The sequence below is a fragment of the Petaurus breviceps genome, unplaced genomic scaffold (assembly GCF_028583685.1).
Source record: "Petaurus breviceps papuanus isolate PSGF00001 unplaced genomic scaffold, PetGlider_PUasm1.0 175, whole genome shotgun sequence".
NCBI lineage: Eukaryota > Metazoa > Chordata > Mammalia > Diprotodontia > Petauridae > Petaurus > Petaurus breviceps.
In genome coordinates, this window is record NW_027185764.1 from 28,190,318 (window position 1) to 28,197,939 (window position 7,622).

Here is a 7,622-nt window from a genome sequence, read left to right on the forward strand (position 1 = left end):
TTAACCCCGATTGCTTAAAAAAAAAAAAGAAAGAAAGAAGAATGAACAACTTATTAAAGAGGTGCAAAACCTCATCCAAATAACAAACTCCTTGAAAATTAAGTGTACTATATAGAATTTAATGACTCCATGAGGAGTGAAATATAAAAATAAAGTCAAAAGACTGAAAAAATAGAAGAAAAAGTTATCTCATATAAAAAACAAATTGGGAAGAGAATCATTGAAAAATGAGAATGAAGGAAGCCTTGGAGTTCCAGGTCTCAAACTACACTACAAAGTAGTCAATATGATTTGGTACTGGTTAAAAATTTAAAATATTTTTTAAAATTGGGGGGCGGCTAGTTGGTGCAGTGAATAGAGCATTGGCCCTGGAGTTAGGAGGACCTGAGTTCCCTCAGACACTAAACATTTACTAGCCATGTGACTTTGGGCAAGTCCATTTGCCCAAATTGCCCTGCCTTCCCCCTCAAAAAAGAAAAAAAAAATTGGAAAAGTTGATTACAGGAATAGTCTGTCAATAAACATTTATTAAATGCTTGCTACATGCCAGGCTGTGCTGAGGGCTGGAGATACTAGGAAGAAAAAGAAAGATAAGTCCATTCAACTCCAAAAGACTCATGATGGAAAGAAATCCACATCCAGAGAAAGAACTGCAGAGTCTGAATGCAGATTGAACTGAACTGCTTGCTCTCTTTTTCTTGTTTTCTTTCCTCTTTCCCATTATTCATTCCATTGGTTATAATGTGAAGTTATTTGTAGATTCAGTGTTTGACTGCATGCCATCATGGGGGGGGAGGGGAAAGGGAAGGGGAGAAAATTTGAAACTCAAGGGATTGTGAAACTGAATGATGTAAACTAAAAGTAAATAAACAAATTAATTTTAAAAAATAAAAAAAGAAAGATAGTCATTGCCCTCAAGGAGTTTGCAATCTAATGGGGAAGACTGCACAAAAGGGAGCTGAAAAAGGGGGTAGAAAATTATTCTGCATAAGGAGCATGGAGAAGTTGAGACAAGGACAGCTGGGTGGGAAATGAAAAGATGGCTAGCATACATCCTCTCTTTAAATGAGGCTTCTTGGAGGAACTCTCCCCTTTTCCTTCTAATCAGAGGGATCCTGGGGATCCTGATGGGTACTGAGGTAAACAGATTAGTTACACAATATATAGAAATAAATTAGTCTCGTCTCCTGATATTTGATAAACCACAGAATCCCAGTGCTATAATAAGGACTTGTTGATTCAATACAAACTGCCAGGAGAACTGGAAAGCAAGTTTGTCCCAAACTAGGTTTAGAGCTATAATCTCACATCATACACCAACATTAGCTCCAAATTAATACATGACTTAGCTATAAAAGGTCACTTCATTAATGAATTAGAAGAACAGGGGGAAATTTTCCTTTCAGATTTATGGGCAGGGGATAGGATCACAAAAGATAAAATATGCAATTTTTATTATATAAAATTTGGAAGTTTTTGCACAAACAAAATCAACATAACTTGGATTAGAAGGGAAGCACTAAACAGAAAAAATCTTTGCAGCAAATTTCTGTCTCACTTCTAAACTGTAAAAGGGATTGATTAAATTTTATAAAAGCCATTCCTCAGTTGGTAGTCAAAGGATATGAACAAGCAGGTACTAAGGGAAGCTATCAATAGCTATATAGAAATCCCTCCAAATCATTAATAATCAAAGCAATATGAATAAAGCAAATCTGAGGCACCATTTCACACCCAAAATTGGTAAAGATGACAAAGCAAGAAAAAGACATGTTGGAGGGGCTTTGGGAAAACAGACAAAATGATACATTGTTGTTTGAGCTATGTCCAACCATTCTGGGAAGCAACTTGGAACCCCAAAAGTTACTAAACTGTTCGTACTTTTGGACCTAGCAATACCACTTTTGAACCAAGAATACCTGGGTTTCTGTCTTGACTGATACATATGGTATAACCTTAGGCAAATCACTTTGCCTCTCAATGCCCCATGCAGTTCTCTCGAGACATTAAATTTACAGGAGGAGAGAGGGAAAGAGGACTGAGTTTTTATTTAGTAGCTACTGTCCGTCAAGCACCAGGCCCAACACTTTGTAGATAGTATCTCATTTGATCCTCACAACTCAGCACTGTGTTCAGCACTTTACAAAATATTAGCTCATTTGATCCTATGAGATAGGTGCTATTTATTATCATCATTTTACAGTTGAGGAAACTGAGGGAGACAGTGACTTGCTGGGGCCACACAGCTAAGTGGTTGAGAGCTAATTTTGAACTTGGGTCTTCCTGACTCCAGGTCTGCCACTATGTCCATAGTATCAATGGCAAATTGCATTGATGGCCTCTGTAGCCTGTAAGAATCAGCTATGGAACTGGTTTCACCTCTTTTGGACTCCTCCCTAGTTTCAACTTTTCCAAGAAAAGGTGCAGAATTTTCTTCCCCTTTTGCTTCCCACATCAATAACAGCATCTTGCAGCAGCTGCAGGTAGCACTGGGAGATATGCTCACACAAGCAATCCTGAAACTGGGGTCCCTAAGCACCCTTATTCTTGGTCTCTTTCATCTTCCTTTTCCTTTTATTAGCACAGGTCATTGACTACTGTCCTGAGAACTGAAGGTTTCTAGCCTTGGGTTTTACTTTGTGAGCGTAAAGAGTTCCAGAGTGAAGCAAGCACCTGCTGCCCCAATGAATAAAGTTGCATTAAGGGCTGACTTTTGAAAGAAAAAAAAAACCTATGAAGAGTGAGATCCTATAACTAGAGAACTAAAATAATACCTGGACTTAACAGGAAATTCTGACCCTGCCAACCCCCATGGTCAGTGCAGAATTGCTCAGTGCAATCCACAGAGAATGTGAAGTGTCTGTTCAGCAGTCCTACTAAAGACCTTATAATTAATATAATGTGCTATTTGGGAATTGGAAATATAGGGTCTTTAGACACTGCAGTAGAGATCAGCAGGGAGTACATCATGGTGAGAGCAGTGGCAGCACGGATAAGGAGAATTCCAGTGCCCAGGGACAGAAAGGGAGCTGAGACAGAGTACCAGAGTTGAAAGAGATTTCAGGGAACCCTGAACTAGCTGTAAGAGCAGGAATAGCTGCACTGTTGCTCATAAACCAGTTTGAAGTCACAGGATCCAGGGAAGAGGTGCAATCACCAGCAAGCATGGGGCTTTGTTGAGTACTGAGCAATGAACAAGTTCCAGAAACATAGTTGTGTGGCTCTGAGCCCAGAAGAAGAGCTGGGCCTTTAAATAATCAGAGCAAGAGACTAAGACTAGGAAAGTCAGCAATTCTGTTGCTCTGAACTTGCAGCAATGTCCCAGTGGGCTATCAATGACTGAGTCCTATAGCAGTCTACTGAAATTCAACCACACACAAGACAACAGAAGTCAGCCTAGGTCAGGAACTTGCAGAGCTCAAACCAGAAAGGCAGTGAACAGACCTCTCCCCAGATTGCACAATTTTGGGAGCACTAAAAACTTGCAAGCTCCCAAAATGAAATATGAAAAAAAGCTGATGGGGGTGGCTAGGTGACACAGTGAATAAAGCACCAGCCCTGGAGTCAGGAGTACCTGAGTTCAAATCCGGCCTCAGACACTTAACACAAAAAACTAGCTGTATGACCTTCGGCAGGTCACTTAACCCCAATTGTCCTCCAAAAAAAAAAAAAAGGAAGAAAAAAAGCTGAAGGACATAAAAGGACAGAAGTTCAGGTTAGACATGCCCCTACCCAGAGCTGATCATAACCCAACACTATCATGAAGTCCAAAGGCAAGAAGTAGGCTGGAAGAATGAACAACAACAACAAAAAAGAACCTGATAATAAATGAGCTATTAGGGTGACAGCCCAAGGCACAAACACAGAAGACAGTGACTTGAAAACATTTATAAGCAAAGACTCAAAGAGAAAGTCAGATTGGACACAAGCCCAACAAGAATTCCTATAAGAGTTAAAGATTTAGTAGAGTTAAACAATGATTTTAAAAACCAAATGAAAGCAGTAGGGGAAACATAGGGAGAGAATTAAGAACTGTGCAAGAAAATTATGAAAAGAGAATAAACAGCTTAATAAAAGAGGTAGAAAATATCACTGAACTACTTGAAAATTATAATTAACCAAATAGAAACTTATTACTCCATGAGACATAAAGAAAGAATAAAATAAAGTTTTGAAAAAAAAATAGAAGAAAGTGTTAAATATATTCTAGGAAAAAAACAGACCAAAAAAATTAATTGAGGAGAAATAGTTTAAGATTCACCAGACTAACTGAAAGCCATAAGCAAAAAAAAGAAAAAAAAAGATCCCAGACATATTTCAAGAAATTATAAAGAAAACTGCCCAAATAGCTCAGACCAAGAGTGTAAAGACATAGAAAAATTTGCCAGTTGCCTCCTAAAAAAAAAATAAAATTAAAACTCCAAAGAACATTATAGCCAAAATCCAGAACTTCCAGGTCAAGGAGAAACTATTGAAGTAGACAGAAAGAATTCAAGAACCTCAGAGCCACAGTCAGGATCAAACAGAATTTAACAGCCACCACTAATAGAGGGCTTGGAATATGATTCAGAAAGACAAAGGATCTAGGATTATAACCAAAAATAATCTACTGAGGAAAACTCAGTATAATGCTGAGTATAATAAATCTGAGGGAGAAATCATAAGGGAGTAAAAAAGGTTAAACTATTTACATTCTTAAATGGGGAGACCATACATGTAAACCCTTATCACTTGGAGTTTTAGAGGAAATCTAATTAGACTGAGGGTCTAGAAAGCCTAGGAACAAAAGACAGGCAATCTGGATCAAAGTTCTCCCATGTCCCTGGGGAAGACAGTACCACCAGGTCCTTCTTCAGTTTTTCCTGGGAGGGTTGTTTTTTAGGTTTTTTTGCATTGGTTTGGTTTGGGGTTTTTTTTTGGTTTGGTGGGGAGTTCAGAGGCTTCAAACACCAAACTGAAGGCCAGGAATAAAGACAAAGCACAGTACTCTACAATAAAGTTAACATTGTTGGAGTGGCTAGGTGGGGCAGTGAGTACAGGGCCTGCCCTGGAGTAAGAAAGACCAGAGTTTGGATCCAACCTCAGACACTTAACACACACACACACACACACACACACACACACACACAAACTAGCCATGTGACCTTGGGCAATTTACTTAACCCCAATTGCCCTCCAAAAAGCAAAAAAATAAAAATAAAAATAAAAAGGTTAACATTGTTTTTTTGGAGGGTTTTTGTATGTAGATTTCTTTCTTTTTTTTTTTTTTTGCCTTTTGGAGGGCAATTGGGGTTAAGTAACTTGCTCAAGGTTACACAGCTAGTTTTTGTGTGTGTGTGGGTGTTAAGTGTCTGAGGCTGGAACTGAACTCCGGTCCTCCTGACTCTGGGCTAGTGCTTTTACTCACTGCACCACCTAGCTGCCTTGTATGTAGATTTCTTTTTTTTTTTTTTTAAAGCAATCAGGGTTAAGTAACTTGCTCAAGGTTACACGCCCAATTATTTCTGGGTGTGGTGCTAAGTATCAGAGCCCGGATTTGATCCAGGTCATCCCGACACTGGAGCCAGTGCTCTTACTCACTGAGCCACCTGGCTGCCCCTATGTGTAGATTTCTTGAAAGATGTTGTCTAGGCTCTTTTTTTTTTTAATCATGGCTTTCTGGTAGTCCAATAATTTTAAAATTATCTCTCCTGGATCTATTTTCCAGGTCTGTGGTTTTTCCAATGAGATATTTCACGTTGCCTTCTATTTTTTCATTTGTTTGGATCTGTTTTATAGTATCTTGATTTCTCATTAGCTTCCATTTGTTCCAATCTAATTTTGAAGTAATTATTCTCTTCAGTGAGTTTTTGAAATTCCTTTTCCTTCAGGCAAATTCGGCTTTTTAAGGCATTCTCCTCAGTGGATTTTTGGGCCTCTTTTGCCATTTGGGTTAGTCTACTTTTTAAGGTGTTATTTTCTTCAGTAATTTTTTTGAGTCTCCTTTAGCAGGCTGTTGATTAGCTTTTCACGATTTTCTTGCATCATTCTCATTTCTCTTCCCAGTTCTTCCTCCACTTCTTTTGATTTTCAAAATCATCCTTCAGCTCCTCCATGACCTGTAACCAATTCATATTTTTCTTGGAAGCTTTTGATGCAGGAATTTTGACTTTGTTGACTTGTTCTGGTTCCATGCTTTGATCCTTTTTGTCCCCCAAAAAGGATTCTATGGTCTGTTTTTGCTTCCTCTGCTTGCTCATCTTGCCCTTTGCCATCGTAGAACTCTGCTTCCAGATTGCAGAGAGCTATGTCCCAAATAGCTGGGGTTTTCACAGCTGCCAGAGCTATTAGGAGGGTGCCCTTTCTGCAGCCCCCACAAGCTCTGGCATACTGGCCACACATCCTAGGAACACCACCCAAGACTATGATCCAGATCCAAGCAAGTCAAAGCAAGAGTGATTACCCTATGACTGGTCACTTGGTTCCCCTACAATCTGCAGACCAGGATCTCTGGAAGCAGCCATGCAGCAGCAACTGCAGCCGCCACACCTCTGCCACTTCTCTCCCCTGGAGTAGGGGCCAGACCACATTCTTCTCCACCCAGTTCCAACAGAGTTCCCCCTTGAGCTTTTACTTTTCTTTTTGGCATTTATGGGTTAAGAAGTCTAGAAACCACCACGGCTGTTGGTGATTCACTCTCCTGAAGTCTGTTCTGGCCGCTGCTGGTCAGGGCTGCTGTGGGTCTGGGTCCTCTTGGCTCATGTGGGACTGCACTCAGCTCCCAGCTCCATGTGATAGACCTTTCCTGTTGGCCTGTCAGGCTGCCTTCAGCAGGATATTTATTTCTCTTTGTCACTTTGTGGATTCTGTAGCTCTAAAATTTGTTTAGAGTCATTTTTTTACATGTATTGGAGGTGGTGGGAGATGGAGCTGCAAGGAGGTCCTGTTTCTATTCTGCCATATTGGCTCCGCCTCCTGTATGTGGATTTCTTTCAGAATTCTTTAGGTAAAGTTGAATCTGTATAATGTGAATTTACATAAAACAAGAACTGGCTGTATGTATTATCTCCCCATTTATGAATATAATCAGTAATCAGTTTAACCTTGTTTAATCCCTCATAATTGCTCATTCATGTTTACACTTTTTAAAGGTTTTTTTTTAAAAAAATATTTTAATTTTTATCTATTTCACTACATATTTCCCAATTACATGTAAAATATATTTTAACATTAATTTTTTTAAATTTTGAGTTCCAAATTCTCTCCTTCCCTTCCAGTCCTACCTCCTCCTTGAAAAGACAAAAAATTTGATATTGATTATATTTGTGAAGTCTTTCAAACCACATTTCCATATTAGCCAATTGCAAAAGAAAACAAACAAAAAGTAAAACGAAAAATAAAGTTAAAAAAGTATGCTTCAATCTACATTCAGAGTTCATCATTTCTCTCTCTGGAGGTAGATAGCATTTTCCATTATAGGTCTTTTGGAATTGTCTTGGATCGTTGTCTTGATCAAAGTAATTAAGTCTTTCACAGTATGTTTACCTTCTTAATGTCTCGACTCCTGTGTTTTCATTTCAAGGTTTCTGCATAACTTTTTTTTTTTAGCTATTGCAAATATTTTAATAAGTGCCCTCTGCAAG